Consider the following 18,675-nt stretch of genomic DNA (forward strand, 5'->3'; position numbering starts at 1 on the left):
GCAAGTCGTGAAGCTTATTATAATTTATATTGTTTCCTTACAGGATTAAATTTACCAGTTTGGAGGAGGGAAACAAAAACCTAATGAGGAGGCCGACACCAGGAAGGAACCATGGCCTGTTTCCTTTCTTTCTCTGTGGTGGATTTCATTCAAAAGAAAATTGAAGCTGGCAAGACCCTGTTTTTCCCTGCAATTTATTTAAAACCTTGCACGTGTTTGGATACCTTGTGATTTCAGAGAACTATGTGAAGATTAAGCTTTTGCTTACTGATACATGGCATGTACTCTTTCAGTCTTTTGTGTTTGATTTTGTTTGATTTTCCACTGCAGTGCTGCATCTTTGTAAGGATTTTTATGCTTTCACCAGCAAAGTCTTAAATACATTAAGACAACACATTTGGTGTTCACACTTCTTCAGTAATGACTGTACAAAAAAAAAAGCCAATGGTGGCATAAAGGACTGTGTGTTTTCTTTGAGAGTTGTGCACATTTTGCAACCAATGGGAAGACAATTTCTGCCAGAGCAAGCCCAACTTGTCTGATCGGCTGACAATTACAGCACCTTGCCACTATTCCTGAAGTGTTGTTGGGTTATTTCTTTTTTTTTCATTATCTCCTCAGACCATTTATATCCATATTAAAAACATGGCAATAATTGCATGTTTATTTCAGTACTCTGAATTTGGTTACTCTGCTTAGGCTATGTAGCATGCCAGTTTTCAAAATAGGCCTGTGACAAAGCAAAAAATGATGAGATGTACTCAGCTGACAGATACAAGACAAATTCTTTAAGGTTTTACTCCCATTATGCATATTTATTTCTTTGATGGGTCTTGGCTAACATCTCTGTTTTTCCTCACGTTATTTACCTTTCAGAAAGTTTTCTTGAAAAGAAAACAGAGATGCTGAAACTGTTCCGTTTAATTCAAGGCAGATACTAAGGTACAGAGAAACTTTTGTTTAATGAGCCATTAAATCCAGCTGTGTTATTTTGCTGCTTACAGAGTGAAATGGAGAATTTTCCTTATCCCAACCTGTTTGCTGTTCCACACCAAAGCACCTTTCAAGTTATTTTCTGTAGGTATCGTGATCTGATTGGAAGGCACTGCCGGATGACGTGTCTTTATATCGCTTTTCTGAATGAATCATTCAAATGCAAACTTTGCAAGAAACAAAGTTGTGTGATTTTAGAAAAGGAAGCCCCTGCTACATCGTGTCTGGGGAGAACATTGTGCTCAAGGGTGGAATAAACCTGCCCTGATCATAATACAATGCTTTGCATTCAGAAAGAGCAGGGTATGGTGCAAAAACCACTGCTGAGTTATGCTCCTGCTCAGACAGAACCGCTTGCTAGGCAATATTATTCTACACATAAATTTGACATCCTTTGCTTGCTGGGTGCATTGAATTACACTTTTAAGAAATGCAGTAACACTTTGGTTAGCTTTCAGTGTTTAAAAGGAGGGGAACAGGATTTGTGGTACTGCCATCTTATTAAACTCCAGCGGTGTTTAATAAGAAAAGAACACCCAATAAGGCAAATCCTTGAATGCTCAAGTAGCTACGAAAGGCCTCTTAATGAACTAGGATATGAGTCTACACTTTCAAAGATCTGAGCCGTGGAAATATTCTCAATATTTGCACAGCCATTAAAACACAATTTTCCCCAATGACATATCTGTTTCAGGATCTGGTAAAAGCCATCTGAAAGCCACTTTCAGTCACAATCCTATTTAGAAGTTACTACAATTTTTCTCCTGCATTTATGAGGGGGGAAAAAAGTGACCACTGAACTTTTGACTTTATCACACACTGAAACTGCCTTAGACGTGGTTTGTTTGGGTTTCATGTTGCTTTTTTTTGTAAAAGAAAAGTCTTTTATACATTATCTTTGCTACTTAAATTGTGTGCAGTTTGATGACTAAAATTAGCTATTTTTAGAAAAAAAACTTGCTGCAAAAATCTGAAGAATTTTTGAAAATGTAACAAAGATTTCAATTAGGAATATAAGGGTAGTTTCATAGACACATCTACTTGGCAGCTTAAATTGGGAGGCAAGCAATTATGCTGCTCAACTAAACATCTGAAGGTTTAATATAGAGAGTGATTCCCTAACTGTTCCCACAAGCCTAGCACATTGCTATCCATAGTGAATCATGGAGTATTTGCTTAAGGTATGTATGTGTGTGTGTGTGTGTGTGTGTACATACACGTGCGTGTGAGATTATCTTCTCTGCCCCATTCCCACTTTTAAGCAACCGCTGAAATAATTAAAGTTCATCCACACATCTTCAAACTCAGTTGCCCGAAGGAAAGTGCATAAATACCTAGGTTCCTAAATAGTAACTTGATTTTCAGCACTAGTGGGGTTATTTCGGCTGTAGATCAATTAAGGGATGACTGGGATTACTTATGCTCCTCCTTTCGGGTTGTTCTGATTCCCTGTGGTGACTTGGGTTTGCTGTCACCTGTGGAGGCACTGAGTCTTGGGGGTGTTCTCCCTGCAAAAAGGGCACCTGTGCTCAGCCAGCTGGTGCCATTCACATGAGTGCTGCACATTCTTTTCCTGGATCATCCAATCTTCTGGGAAACCTCAAATGTTAAATTTTTTATCACTTTGAGAAAGTGGAAGCTCCTTTGCCCAGGGAACTGACTGTACAGCCTTATTCCCCTTTTTCTTTTTCCAGTAGAGCCCCTACCTGCATCACTAACCTGATTTGACACCCATCAGTTAGAATCCCCCAATGACTGGCCCATCTCTCCAGCATCTTGCAGAAGTGAGGTTCTCCCCATAGCTCTTCTCAGTGCTGATGAATGGACTTGTTAAATCCCATCAATGCTCTTGGTACAGCTTCAGGGAATATCAGTAGCATTGCTCTCTTTCTCACATCCTTCCCAGACCGGTTCCCTGCAGAATCTTCAAAGGGACAAGAAAAATTAGCCTGGTCTTCCAGACATGCTGCAGGTGCTGGGAACACAGTGCTTCATGCCATCAATAGTCAAAAGTTGGTTTAAATGACCAGTAGTCTCTGCAGCCCAGTCCTTGAGACACTGCGGGACTCGCTTGGAGTTGATAGCTGGCAGCAGTGTGACTTTTTTTGTCTCACCACTTGGCCAAGCCCCAGGAGATCTTTCCTAATGATACTGAGAGGATGTGGCTTAGCTGCCAGAGTGGAGAGCAGCCACAGGGCAGCAGGTGCAGTAGGTAGATAGAAGTGGGAGGCACATTCTAACAGCGTATGATACCTAACATTAGGTGGCTGGGGAGGGAAGATGGTGACAGAGATGGTCTGCATGGTACTGAGGTTCCTTACGAGTCCAGGTTCACAGAACCTGACTTTAAAAGCCAGCCATCTGGAGATGGCTTCGTCCCCACTCGTGCTGGGCTCAGAGCAGCTCTAACGCACACCCAGCAGGCACAGCACCAGTCAGGACACACCAACGCTGCCAACATTACATCATTGTGTGGTGTCCTGGGTCGGTTGGGTCTTTTAGTTTCTCACTATTGTTTTTAAACAGAACCATGTTTTAGGATAACGTCAGTACATGCAGCACTGAAAATTCAATCTGCAGTAGACAGAGGCACTGGGGGTTTCATTTTGTCTTTGTTGTGCAGGGGTTCTGGACTTCAGGCACCTGTGGAAAGAAGTTAGGGTGATAAATTCCCTGTGGGCTGGTGGGTGACATCCACTCCTGTGTACTCTGCATCACTGCACACAATTGAATGTGTAGTCAGTGCTCTGGTATGCTCACACACAAAATACTCATCTGTGAATACTATTGGGTTTTGTAATCTTTGTTATATAAAATGTTTAGGCTGTACAGACCGGGGAGCAAAATACTGACACCCCATATAAATAGAATTATGTTGCATTACTGAGCATAACAATACTCTCCCCTACCAGCATTTAGGTGGAGTGACCGTATGTTACTGCCTTGCATTTTTCACATAAGCAAAAAATCTAAAAGTAAAGGATGCACTAAAAATCCCCATCCCCCCAGATGCATTTCAATGGTGCTGCATACAAAATCCCAGCTTGCCAGCTTCCACGTGGATTTTTGTATGGTGCACTAAGAGGTGTTCTTTTTTTAACGAATAAAAAGGGGAGGGCTGGTACATGAAAACAATGTTAATGTAATTAAATATATATATATATACTTCAGAAGAACAGCATAGTAAGCAGTACAGTAAAATAAATGTTGCATTATTTGTTACACCTTGTAATTTGTCTGTATTATGAAAGATGTAATGGTTTGTCAGCTGTAACTGTTGTTTTCTTGTAACATCATATTGAATAAAGTGTAGCAGAATCTCTCTTCTCCCTCATATATGTGATCTAGACCACATAAAATCCCTAAATTGGGGAATAAAGCCTTTCTTTTACTTGTTTTGTTCTCCAAAAAATGAACGAGGAAATGTTTGTAAGCAACAGATTTTATTGGAAAGAAAAATACTTAGAAGCAGCAAGCACTTAGGCAGTAATTAGTTGAAAAGATTAGGCACTGAATCAGCCAAACACATGAGCTTAATCAAAACTACAAGGCAGTTGCTGACTGCACTGGGCAAGGCTTTTAGTGCAGTGTGTTTCTGTCTGTACTAGTTAGTAAGTACATTATTTGGTGTCTCTTTCCATTTGTTATATGTATGTGTGACGACGGACCTCTTTACAACACACTGGGATCTAACTGAAGTGGTAGAAGGGCCAGTTTACTGACAAAAAAAAAAAAAAAAAAAAAAAAAAAAAAAAAAAAAAGCCTGATTTAAATATATCATTGTATGGAGAATAAACTCTGGCTTATTGCAATTTCTTTTGAAATAAAGACCTGATAATTCTGGTGGAAAATTATGTAAAACACATGCTCTGCGTTTTTCACAACTTTGATGTGGGAGCTGGATCTCCACCTGTTCATACTCGGTTATTTATCTCAGTAAGTATGTGCTGCTTAGATTATTAACCAGGAATTTATTTATTTGTGCACTGCAGCATTGGATAGGCAAGTGCTCACTCACAGTGAACGTAATCAATATGCACCTTCAGTGTTTTTCCTTTCTTTCCGTTGCTTCTGGCTTTTGGGTACCAACATCTTGGCAAGACCTATTTTTAGACGATGCAAGTTAAATCGATGCAGCTTGCACAGACTTGATTAGAATATTTTACTCAAATGTCAGAATATGTTATTTTAGCAAATGCAGAAGTCTGTAGGAATCTGTTGATTTTAACATCACTTTGCCCTGAGATGGGAGATGGCTGGAGATCAAGTGCTTGTAGTGCCCAGGCTGATGGGGAAGCCACTCACCTGGAATATGGATAACGGAGGGCCTAAATTCTGGTCTTGGCTCTGTCCATCTAGGAGTAACTGAAGATAAAATTGTCTTTTTCAGAGCTGGCACAATATAGCTTGATCACAGGACTGCAGTGTCCTGGGCTTTATCTGGTAGAATCATGTTCTGGCCCAGCTCTGATGGCAAAACTCTTCAGGAGATTAATTCCCATTTTTAAATACAGAAAGGTTCCACAAGATGTCAGCTGCACCCTGGAGGCATTGCACAAAAACAAAACAAGGAAACACAGGCATGTTCATCTATTTCTAGTTTGCCCCCAGTTCTCACTGGCCAGGTCAGATTTGGAAAGGTGTTGCCTTTCAGAGCCTAGATGAAAGGTTTGTGTCTCAGTTGGGTAGCTGATTTGTTTGGCGTTCCTGAGGCACTACCTGTGTGGCAACTTTAACCTACAAATCTCTCCGATACAAATGAGGACTGAGAGTTACTACTTTAAAAGGTTTGTGTGTCTGAGCACCGGGTACCAGGAATCATATTCAGAGTGAGCTGTTGATTATGTAGTCTAATAGTTAAAACTGTCTCCTGACCCCTTGGCTGCACTCCTAGCCTTTTTAGCCCCAAGGCTTTCTTTCTAAGCAAGCCTGGCTGCTGCTGCAAAGCAAGAGATGCACTTGCTACAATGGCAGCCACCCCTCCCCCAAGAAAAGAAAAAAAAAAAGGGGGGGGGTGGGGGGAGGAAGGTGCTGGAGCAACCTCGTGCCACTAGGTTAACACATACAGTTTCTAAATAATGTAAACTTTCCTTGTAAACCTTTGCAAAGTAAACCCTACAGCAGCTGAAGGACTTGCTGCTACCAGTGGGGGGTGGTGTTATGGACATTAGATTTGAGAAGCTTATATAGCACATGGGCGAGGATAAAGGGATACAAATCAGACCAAAAAATAAAAATAAAAAATGAGCAGATTAAAAAAAAATCCAGGGCCAAGTATTTACTGTTCATTCCCCTTGCGAGTGGTGCTACATATTGTCTGCAGTGAGTCATGCTGAGAGCGAGCCAGGCACAATAATAGCGGAGAGCAGTCCTGCAGCCCCTTCGTTATTGCCTGTGCTGGCTGGTACTGAGTTGGGCGAGAGAAAGTGATTCCAAAAAATGTTCCTTTCTTTTCCTTTTCTCCTATTTCCCAGAGGGCCTGGTAGTGATTGCTGGGGATGCGCTGCCTGGAAAGAACTGCTAAACTAAAATCAAGTGCATTTCTAAATTAATTTTCCAAGGATCAATATGGTGATTCACATAAAGACATAACAGCTTTAAGAGCTACACAACAAAACATTGCAGTGCTATACACCCTAGTAAAGTCTTGAAGCCTAAGGAGATTTATGATATCATAGAAACATTGCAGCCTCACCTTTCAACTGGAATTAGGACTGCAGCATAGATTTACTTTACCATCAAAAGGGTAGGTGTGCAGCTTACAATCCAGCTAATTATAATAGTTTGCCCCTAGCTTCCACCTGAGGAGCTCAAAGATATTCATACATTAATGAAATGAGCTGTACACACAGCCCTGGGATATACCATGAAGATATAAAGATACACATTTTGTGGAAGGGAAAAAAAAAAAAAAAAACAACCCCCAAAACCAAGGCACAGATTCAGCTGTCTATTTTCAAAGCTTTTCATGGGCACAAGCAGCCAACAGAGTACTTTATCTAGTGTTTAGTGAAGACTGAGCATTCAATATACTTTTCTAGAATGGTTTATCACACCAGAAAAGTGTAAAACTTCTGTGTTCAAATCAAGTACAGACAGATGGAAAGATATCGATATATTATTACATGACAATATGCTGTGGTCAGCTGCAAAGAGCTGTTCATTGATCACATGATCAGCATCATGTCAGTGGGGAGCAGGAGACATTGCATGTACCATGTCAGCTTCCCTGGGAAATACTATAAACATGGACTGCCACTTGGGTGCATCAGGAGACATACATAAAACTGTCAAGCTCTTCAGAGACTGTTTCAGGTGCCCTTCTATATGCACGCAATACAGACAGTAAAGCAAAAGTGATTTTTCTGCTTTTTAGTTTTTTGTTTGTTTGTTTGTTTTTCTATAGAAATAGCCCCTTTCATACAGATGGTTAACATTTTATATATACTCTTCTCCCAGCATGCTGCTCTGGCCCATTACATTTAATACATGCAAAGTACTATAGCCCTAGCATGCCCTTTTTTTATGTATTGCCGGCTGCCACAAGTGCTTGTCTATCTACTGAGCCCTCAGAGAGCAGCCCAGCACATTTTGGAATACTACTGCCTCTTTGGTGGAGATGTCAATCATGGAAGAACTGCACTTCTGCTCTCCCACATCAACAATGTCCTTTCTAGGAATGCCTGGAAAATGGCAGTTTTCACTACTGGAAATGGCAGTTTTCACTATCTGGAAATGGCAGTTTTCACTACTGGCTGTTACTTAGTTTTCACACATGCATGTGGACTGACTAATCCAGAGTAGCAGGAACCCGTAATTTTGGAGCAACTCCATTAGAAGTCACAGGTATCTCACTCCTCTGCCAGCTCAGAGACAGCCGTGAGTGAGCTCTGTTTGGCAGCATGCGGCAGCCTGGCCCTTTGCTGCTCCTCAGCTCCAGCTGCTTTTTTTTTGATCTCCGCTCAAACACAACATCTGTCGGTGCAGCAGGACTGGAGGTGGAGGAAGCAGGAGAGAGGGCACTAGACAGAGATGTGTGTGCTGTCTGGGGACAGGGCCATGAACCTGGTAGTCCTTAGGTCACAGGCAAGTTTCCTTGTTTTACAAGTCAACTGAATGCTCACTCTCCTGATAACTGGGTTGCTCTTTCTGACCCCCATGTGTGTAGGGGACATTTGGATATCCTTCCAAGTCTTTTCCTCAAGGAAATTGTAATTTAGATTTAGGACAATCAATTGATCAAAGGAAAGGGGAGAGTCTAAGACAGTTTTGAATGAGCCCTTACAAATCCCTAAATATGAGGAAGCATGCTATACACTCACCTTCCATAATAATACAGAGCTTTGAACACTTCAGCGTGTTCCTGCAATATTTAGTCAGTTTGGTTTCCTGCGCCAGCACTGCAGAAATAAAAAAAATGTGAAAATACCTGGTTTTGGGGAGAGGAGGTTGGTGACAAGCACCCGTTCTGCAGGAAGCGGCAGTGCCATGTGGGTTGGAGGAGACACCAACTTAACAAGGGAAAGAAAGGAGCCAGAGTCTGGAAATGACACAAGCCTCTTACTGGAGGACTGATGACAAATTGGAGTTAAAGCCGGCTTTGCCTCCTGCCATCAGGACTCTCAGCTGCTACTTATTAGTGTGGTGTTTGTTACTGTGCTTAAATCAAACTACAACCTCTGTGACACAGCACATCATTTGTTCACTTCTGTTTTCTCTCATCCCATCTGCCTGATATGAATGTACCAGGTATACAGTAACTTTATGAAGAGAAGCCTGCAGTGCCCTTCAAAAAATTGAGCTCAGTGAATTCCTACATCTGTAAAACTGGCTGCTGCACTCACTTCTCACCAAAATATTTTGACTGCAGGAATCTGTCTGGTACAAGAATGTGCCAGTAACAAACAAGGAGCACATTTACATTTGCTGGGCTTGCTGAACATCACTTCAGGTGCCCTGTTTTGAACAAACAGCCATTTCTCAGCAGCCCTGCTGGCTCAGGCCCAGTGGCGCAGGCTCGGCGTCACGGTGGGAAGGCCACAGAAATGTTGCACACAAGGCATGAAGGAGGCCCACCGAGAAGAAGGAACCTTAAACTGAAGCGACGTTCAGGGGCTATCCCACAGCAAATGGCACCTCTGACTGGAAGGTCTGCTGTGCCAGAAGATACCGTTACTAGCAACACCAAGAGCCTGCTCGTGTGTCTCAGCTGGGCTGCAGCCCAGGCCCGGTGAGCAGCCGCAGCCTGCCCAGCTCAGAGGGGGCCCCGATGGGAGAACCGGCCCACCCACTCCCATCACACCTGCAAAAAATGTTCACTGACATTTTTTGGAACATTTTACAGAATGCCTCTGTGAATGTGGGCCCTTTTTGCCTCAGCTGCGGCTCCAGGCTTGCTTAGACCTGCGTGACTGCATGGGGCAGAGCAGACACAGGGTTTTGTATGCTCAGACAGCCCCTGTTCCTTGTGCTCCTCACATCTGCTTGTCCCGAAAGTGTGTCTTTGAAATGCATACAGCATGGCAGGGAACTTCTGCAGGTGCAAGCTGGCAGCAAGTTGCTTGTGCTAAGAGACACAAGGGACTTCTCCCCCTTCCCCTCTAAAAACAACCTTCCTCTTTTCCATCCAAAAACTGTTACCCATGAGCAGGCCCAGGGTTTCCACCAGCTCAACACGTGTTTGAAAGTACTTTGCTACAACCCAGCAGCTCATTTGCAACGCCCATAAATTTGAACACCTTCAGTCATATTTATGATACTGCCTCCGATCCATAACATGCATTCAAATGCATCCATGCAACAGCTGGTGCAATAACAGGCATTTGTGCTTGTGTGTGAACACCTGAAACTGGAGTTGGATGTCATGCCATCCATAAAACACAGTATCAAAGCTACACATGCCTGAGACCTGGTTCTTTTACTATTTTCTTCTATACAGAGAAAAAACAAATTGCAACCAAGTTATTTTAAACGTATTTCTGGAGCCTGAGTTAGAGGAATGGCCTTAGGTGGGCTTTTTTATTTTATTTTATTTATTTATTTATTTCAACTTGGACTTTTACTACAAAGATAGAAGGAAAAGATGCCATTTAATCTCTCTTCTCATGTGATCCTCAGTGTCTACCTGGTTTACTCTCCCCCCTACAGCCTTCTGTGTTCTCTAGTAGCAGTCTTCGAAACAAGCGATTAACAGATGAGGGATCAGCCTGCAACACCCCTAGGCACAGGATGCGATGCAGGTGAAAAATTAAATTCACACTGGTTATTTTTCTGACTTGCCCCCCAGTACTGCAGCGTCCCAACAGAAAAATAACTGTTGTAGCTGCGTGCATGCTGTTTTTTCTGAGGTGTCCCTCAGCACTTCCCCAAATCTCCCAAACCTCCTTGCACCTTCTTTCAATTAAATTGCTTTCCTTAGCTTAATTTGCACTGTCTAATTAGAGTTGGTTGGAAGTTTTCCCCAACACAAGGTTATTCAATATCTTTGAAAAACCCTGATTTATCAGGAGAGAAATACTTATCTTTCAATTAACTCCCTTCACCTGTGGATTGCCGGGAGTTGAAGTTTTTCAGCTCTATGTCATCCCCCGCTGAATGACTGTGGGCTGGAGACCTCAGGGATTCTCATCTCTTTGCCATTCAGCTGGGAGCCAACGTGATTTTCCAGTGTGTGCAGCCACAAGGCAGTGTAGATGCTGGAAATTAGTATAATTATTTTGATTTCGGACACCATGGACTTGTTGTGAGATGTGAAATAGGCCAAACTACTATTCCCAAATATTTCAGTATTTCATAGTTTTGACACAGTATTTCAAGTCCACAAACACTTTCATAGTTTTGCTGTTAGCTCATAATTAAGTGTATCTAGAAAACATTTCCCCATGAAAGAATGAATTACTGATCATCATTAGCAATGTAACCTAACAAAAGAAGATACAGACTTCACTGGCTGTAGGAGACACTAAGTAAATTCAGACTACAAATAGGATATATACTTTCTAAAGAAAATAATGACTTAATAGGCCATATTACCACTCATGCAGGAGAGTGGTTTTGCATGCAGTTTTTAATCAAGTTTGAAATCAGTTGGAATCCTGGCAATCTTGATTTTTCTTATTTTTATTTTTATTTTTTGGCATTGATTTCTGTAGCATTGGGTCTTTTTCTCATATGATGTGCTAAGATAGACACTTCAGTTTAAAAACAAATTGGAGCTTGAGGCTAGATTTCGCTTTGTGAATGTCAATGGCTTATGCAAGCGGGAAGTCACACGATAGCCTTATAATTTGTTAATTATGTAAAAGGTCGCAATGGCTACATGTATTACTGGTGATAGAATTTACATTTTGTCCTGTTTAAACATATTTGCAGACATTACTGGTAGTATTGGTTCATGGTCATCTTTTTACCATGATGACATGGCTTTTGTCTGTTATGAATACTGCTATGTAGTATTACTGAGAAAAATAAATGTGATTGTCTAAGCAACACAGTTCAGAAAAAAAGGAAGTCAAACACTTACCTATGTCCAGTATTAAATCATTAGAGTTATCTCAAGAAGTTTTAAGGACATACCCTGCATAATAGTGGAAAGATTGAAATTTTAGTTCCCAATAGCATGAAGGTTCAATTTGCAGTTGGAAAAATCAATAGTTTTAGGTTTAAAACCTATTCTTTCTGCAGAAGTAAATTACATCTACTGTAGCAAGAAAAAAAAAAATGTCACCTGCAAAAGAATAATATTTAATAAAAATACACTTACATTCTGTTAATTGTTCCTCTAAGAAATCTTTAATTGAAAATATATTGCAGTAGGATGTGGCTGGCTGGATAAAGGTTAAAGTGAGGTAATTCACATTCTCTTTTGTTTGTACTCACAATTGGTTACAACCTTTGCTTTCTACTGTGATTGTCTCTAATCAGCATTCTCACTGTTCTAAAAAAATATTTGAATTCTAAGTTGATACAGGACATGCATACAAGCAGATTTCAGCTCCCCTCCTGTGTGGGCAATTTATGCAAAATAAGTTTAGGCTCTCCCGGATTTAAAGTTTACTGACTTTTGTCTGTGGGAACCAGAGCACCACTTTGCACATCGTGAACATCATTGTGAATTACCTGCCTTAAGGGGGATTGTTAGCACATGAATCAAAAGTGGCTCACTAATGCAGAACATCTCAAACAAAAAGATCAGACAGTAGCTCAGATGCACCTCGATGCATTTTAAATCAGATTAAGTGAAATTAGGTGCTTTTTAGTTTAATACTGCTCTTAAGTATAATGTTGAACAACAATTGTGAAAGTAGGAAGATCTGGATACTCTCATTTTGCTACAGAGAAGATACCATCTATTTATTTTATCAACAGTCTACTTTCTTTAGTTGTGTGTGGCTACTTGCTCCATCTCGTGCTTCATTCATAAAGAAGAAGCAGTGTATTCCTACATGACTGTGTACAAAGCCTATAGTGATTTCCCTTTGATTATGTGGGTAACACTGGGGAATTAGACACTTATGCACACGTATTTTCCCATATCTTTATATTGTCTGCATAATTTATGTTTTAAAAAATTATGCAAAGAAAAAGAAGGGGGTTTCCAGACGCACCAGGGCTACTTTGTGCTCCTACCAGGGAACTTCTGTAGTGGCAGCCATAGTGAGAAGCTTGTCCTTGAGAATCCTGCTCTGAAGACACACACGCCTGAGCTCAGTTCTGGTCACCTGTGACATGAGATCCTTAAAACTCTGTGCATCATCAGTTCCAGACTTCCAGGGAAGCATCACCTTTAAAGTTATCATCAAGGTAACTGATTGAGCTTGGTGATAAATGGAAAAAAAAACTGATTTCATCTCATGTAAGGAGGAAAGTAGGTAGGTCTGCTGTGGCTTCGAGTGGCACACCTCTGCTCAGTTTGCTAAATCCTCCATTTAGGTGTAAAGATGAGTGGGCAAATGTGCTGTCTCACACAATCTTCAATCCAGATGCCATGGGATTCTGAGACAGATGAAGTTCATTAATTTTGGCCAATTCTGATCCCTGATCAGAATCCCTGATCAGAATTTGGCCCTTTGGGGCAGTTTTTACTGTGGAGAGGGTTTCTTTGGTAATTTTCTGAAGAATGCAAACTATTGCTGGACAGAGTAAGTGTGGCCCTTTGCTCTGGGCAGCAGCTGAAATGCAAAATTCATTTGAATTTGTCATAAAATGAATTTTAGGCAGATGCTGTAGATAGAAAGTCCTCAGTGCCCATCCAAGGAGAATACACAGCCCACAGACCTTTCTTTCCCCGCCTGCAGAGAAAGGACAAGCTGATAGTAACACACACGGATGCTGCTGAGCTCAAAGAACTTGGTTCATTCTGGAAGACTTTCTGCTCTCTGACCTACATTTTCCAAACCTACCTTTGCTTTTGGTGTCAAATGGCAGCACAAGGCAGAAAGGATATGTGTGTGTGCTCCAGCATAAGAAATCAATCTGCTGTGTTTTTTGTAAAGCTTTTGGACCTAGAAAGTCGAGCATCCAAGCTAATGTTCTAAGCAATGGACTAGTGATATTTATTTTAACTGGGGCTGCATAAGCAAACAATCCTATGTGGAAGAAAGCTGTGCTGGCAATTTAAAAATAAATAAATAAATAGATTTGGATAAAACATTTTGGATTGACATGAAACCAGAATTTTTCAGACTGCATGGCAAGTGGGATAAGTTTTGTTTCAGGTTGAATAAAACATTTTATACCGATTTTGGGCATTTCTAAAGAACATGAAAGCAATGTGGAAATAAACTCACGCAGGGTAACTGCTACAGTGTTCACAAAACTGAGAGGAGATCCCCCTTGGCACCCAACAGTGGAAACTTCCAATATTCATGTGGGAGACTCCAACTGCTCTGCAATCCCCAGGTTTTCCACTCACAAAAATATCCTAAATGCAAGGTTGTAGGGCTGGCTGCCCAAACCGTGCCTCACAGGCAGATCAAATGAAACTCCTGTCAACATTGCCTGAGATTGTGGTTCTGCTGGATCTGAGGCTGCTGGGCAATTTGTACACCACAAGGCAGGACAAGTAACATGGCAGAAGGTGCAATGACAGCATTGCCCATTGAATCCCTGCTCTGCCACCAGCCCAGCCCTACTTCCCCTCCTCTGAGACATGGTGCGTACCACGGAGCCCCTGACCACTTGAAGGCTTTGGTACTTGGGGTGGAGAAAATCCCCTGTGGTAGCTCGAGTGGATAAGGGAGGACCATCTCTCTTGAATGCTGAATTGTCCAACCTGAATATTCACCAAGCAAGAAAACAGGAGAGGATTATGCTATCATCATGTGTATGGTACATGCATCTGAATTTTCCAGTCTGCTTCCAAGCATCTTTGAAGGGAAAAAAATTGAAGGTGTCCCACTCAGTATCACTGAGGAACTGGTAGCAGGCCCATGATTTTAAGACCTGTCTTTCAAATGAATGAAAGAGGAGTGGTTGGTTGCCTCCAGTACCACCTAATTCACTTGGTATGGCATAAGGATGCTCTTTTCCCATAATCTATTGTTTAAGAAATTGTTTTCAAGTCAGCTTGTAAGTCTTGCCTGAAATGTCAAAGTAATAAAAAATATTGCAAAACCACCAACAAACTCCCTTCCACATTTTATTTCAGGTGAAGCCATTGACTAAATTTGTCTTGACATTACAAGTATGTGCATTTTTCTGTGACTAAGTGATTCCTTATACACCCCTTGCTCAGCTCCAGCTTGAGCTCTGCTGTTATTTCATCCTCCTCGTATTCTGCTTTGGGAGCATCTAATATAACTTCAGTCGGGGAACTGCAGCCTCCTCCGCAGGGATGGGTGGATGTGCTAGCTTTGCGGCTGCATCGACTTTTCCAGCTAACTGGTTTCCACGATAAACACCTGAGTGCTAAAGAAATATGGCTTCAGTCCTCCCCTTCCACAATCCCCATCAAGCAACTGTTGCCTATACATGTTCTTCCCTGGCAGGCATTGCATTCAGTCTATAATCTGTGGAAAACATTAAGAATTGATCTCTCAGCAGTTTGCTAAAAGCTGCAGCCACTTTGCTTTGTTTTCACTTGGAGGGTATAAATGTCTCTTTAGCAGATTTGATTTCTCTGCAGCTCCTGGCTGGAAATGCTATCATCTGCATTGACTGCCTTCATGGCCTGTCACAGGCAAGCCATCCTGTGATCAAACTGCAGCCAACAACCATCGATATCCATTACTGGACTTCTTCACTGGTTTGCACTGCTCTTCAGAAAACTAAAAGTAGAGATGGGCCAAAGGCAGCTGCAGTCATCTTCGAAGCGCAGGGCTGTGAGTGCAGGAGCTTGGGCACATTTTGAGCCATGAAGAACGAAGCCATGCTCTTCACCTGCACCACGGCACTCTCCACCCCCGCTGAGATGTCAGGTCCCACTGGAGGATTTTTACAGGTATATCAAGGCTATTCTGTGGCTCCCCTTCCCCTCCTCTCCTGCCAACCAGGCTCCTTATTGAAGCTCCTGCAGAAAGCGTGAGCTCAGCGGGGCTGTCTCCTTTCCCAGCTAGCTGCAGACTGCACATCTCAAAGCACAGGAGAGGCGGGTGATTTGGCCCCTGCCCTCTTCCAGCAGCTACAGCTTCAGGGAACCACAGGAGGTGTTTCCAGTTCTGCTGCCTACACTCCTCATCAGAAAAATGAGCAGGTTTTCTGCCTCAAATCCCCAGGCTGCCTCTTTGTCCGAACCACCACATGTGGGCCCTTCTTTTGTCATCGTCTTTTGTTAGCTGTTCCTCTGTGACTGCAGGCTCCCATGAAACTGAAGTGGCAGCTTCCTTGTGAGGGGTACCTTTGCCACGTGGAGACTTGCAGCTGGGGTACCCCACGAATGTCCCCAACCATTCACTTGCTGTGTGTGGGGCTCTTGGGAGACCAACCCCGTGTCTATGCTGTGGGTCCTAGGATCACCTGGCACCTGGCAGAGCTTCGTGTGTGCCATGGCCGTATCCTGCCTCATCAAAATGCCCTTAACTCTCAGCACAAAAGCCTTCCAGAGCAGAACCCTTGAGCTGGCATCCAGCACCTGAGGAAAGGTATGTGACTAAAGCAAGCCCACAGCAGTATTGCCTCCAAGTAGTCTCCTCGCCCCCAACAGTATCCAGCTCAAGTACATCCTGTGCTGGAGGTGGGGGGCCTGGCAGGGGTTGGTAAATGTCATTTTACTGTCCCATGAGGTAGCAACCTAGGTGAAATAACAGCCAGAAGGAGCCATAGCAAATGCTGACTACAGCACGCCTGTCTCTCAGTGCCTTGCCTAGCCCTGCCGTAAAACTGCTCGTGTTGAACTCTCTATCCTCCTTGTCCTTTACATCCGAAGGCTGAAGGGCTGAAGCTGTTTGTAGTGCTGTTCTGTTGAAAGAAACATGGATGTGTTCTTCATATTTATTAGATCATCTTTTATTTAGGACATGGGTGAGGGTTTCTCTGTGTTCATCGGTTGCCTTCCTCCAATAGCTTCTGTCTGTGTGTACTAACTTTTTTTTTTTTTTTTTTTTTTTTTTTTTCCTACTGCTTTTACGTGCTGTAACACACATTTCCTTTTATTTAGCGTCATAAGTGATTTAATGAACAGATTATTTACTGTTGGTTTGCACTGGATATTTCCAATTGTCAAAATCTCTTCCTGGTGGTCTTTATTGCCTGTTTTATATGGTCACCCTGTAGACCAAATCCATACCACACCATAGACAGAGGATCAGGCTGGAGAGCATGCAAAGACACAAGCACAAAGAGAGAAAAATGAGCTGTTGCCCTTCTGTGTTTGAACTCCTTTTTATTTTTATTTTTTAAATACACGTATCTCTGCCATATTAATGACTTTGGTAGAGTCAAAAGGATCTTCTTCTTTATCCATCTGCTGTGTTAACAATTGGAGCTAGGGTCAACACTGAAAAAATGGGTTTAGGATTTTGATTCCAGCCTATCAGTGCTGACTGTTTTTACAGATATTGTATAAATGTTGTGGAAAAGAGGAGTGGAGTATAGCCCATGAAAAGAGTGACACCTCTTCCAAGCACATACACTCTTGATAAAAAAAGCATATTACAGAGATATTTCTGCTTAGGGTTGATTTACCAAAATGAGATTTTCATTTGAAGTGTCATGGACACTTGTAGTAATTTTGTGCTGGTTTGGGTTTATTTTCCCGGTTGCCATTCATTTCATGACATTGCCTGAGACTCGGAGACACAGCCAGACAGATCTGCTGAACACATGAATACTAAGGAAGTGGTTTCCCTAGTAACAATAACCATGTCACAGCTCTCACAACTTCCTGCCCTTCCTTACGGGATTTGTTTATTTGCTTGTTTCTTTCACTGGGTCATATAGAGGAGACACCAAAATTGGAGCTGGCTAAACGGCATCCAGCATCAGCTTACTGGAAGTGAGGACTGAAACAAAAACTGACTGCTGCGTTTACAAGCGGTGTCATTACGGGGTTCGGCTTTGCTTTGCTTTATGTCTGTGATCTGGGGGCAGGCTTGTCACTGAGCTGGGCTGAACAGACTCGAGTAAAACTTGCATTCTTATTTCAGAGCGTTTTACAGATTTATTTATTTATTTATTTATTTTTAACAAATGAAACTATTGTCATTATGGATGAAGTGCAGCTTTGAGACAGTAATCGATTAATGGAAGGCAGAGTGGGAACAAATACATGCATTAAGTGTGCAGTCTCAGTACAGGACTTGTTGCTAGCACTTTAGAGAAGGTGAATTCATGACTTTAAGCAGCATTTCGGAGCATGGATGGATGTGCTTCTGGGTTCAGACAGCTGGTAGGGGGTTGTCTGGCTTGCATGTTCTTGCTGTCAATGAAGATGGGAGATTCATTCTCAGATACACTGCAAACTGTTCCTCAAAGAAAGTTGCTACACCGCTGTTCAGGTAGGGGATCCTGGGAGGCAAGCTATGTGTGATCATTAAATTGGGTTATCTTTTTAGTCTTCTAATCAACCAGTCCACTTACAGCTCACTTGAAGTCAGGTGAAGCAATTTGCAGTACTAATCCCAGGTATTCAAACCGCTTCTTCAGGCACTGAAAAGCTGAATTCCTGGATTTCATTAGCCATTGTTCATATACATTTTTTAATTGTTGAGGCTACTGTTGTGTCATTTTTTATACTGAAATGGCACTTTTGCTGAAAAATGAAGGTTACTCCTACCTCTCAGCTGTCTGTAAAGATGTGTCTTATTTAAGGTGGGCCTGTTCCTGAGAAAACTGAAATGATTTTATCTGTTGCTAGAAGGAAAAACTGATAAGGGCCAAAATGCAATCAGCTGTGAGTTTACTGTTAAGATAAAACCATGAACAGGCACTGTGCAGAGATCAGCCATGCTTTGCTTTTTCAGGATCTTTGACCACAATGAAATCATGACGTTATCTCAAAGCTGACACATGTAACTGTAGTCATACAGATATTTACAGCTAAAAATGATAAGCTTGATTCTGAGAGATGCTGGATACACCCATCCTTGCTGCAGTTCTGGAGACTTTGGATCAGACAAAGAATATCTCAGCACATCGCAGAGAGGGAGACACAAAGGACATGGCTATCAGGAAACCAAAGACAGGTGAAGATTTTATCTTTCTTGGGCTAAGGTGAGGTGGCTCAGAGCAATATAGTGGTCCTTT

General features: G+C 42.1%; 1 protein-coding gene across 4 annotated transcripts in view; it reads left to right on the plus strand.

Moving 5' to 3' along the window:
- CDK14 (cyclin dependent kinase 14) overlaps positions 1–4,317 on the plus strand; it is a 329,549-nt gene extending 325,232 nt beyond the window's left edge. For all 4 annotated transcript variants that reach the window (XM_035319413.1, XM_035319415.1, XM_035319414.1 and 1 more), the window contains one exon: positions 44–4,317. The gene's annotated coding sequence lies outside the window, so the exon portion shown is untranslated. The remainder of the gene's footprint in view (positions 1–43) is intronic.
- Positions 4,318–18,675: the final 14,358 nt, after the last annotated feature.

The sequence above is a fragment of the Oxyura jamaicensis genome, chromosome 2 (genome assembly GCF_011077185.1).
Source record: "Oxyura jamaicensis isolate SHBP4307 breed ruddy duck chromosome 2, BPBGC_Ojam_1.0, whole genome shotgun sequence".
Lineage (NCBI taxonomy): Eukaryota > Metazoa > Chordata > Aves > Anseriformes > Anatidae > Oxyura > Oxyura jamaicensis.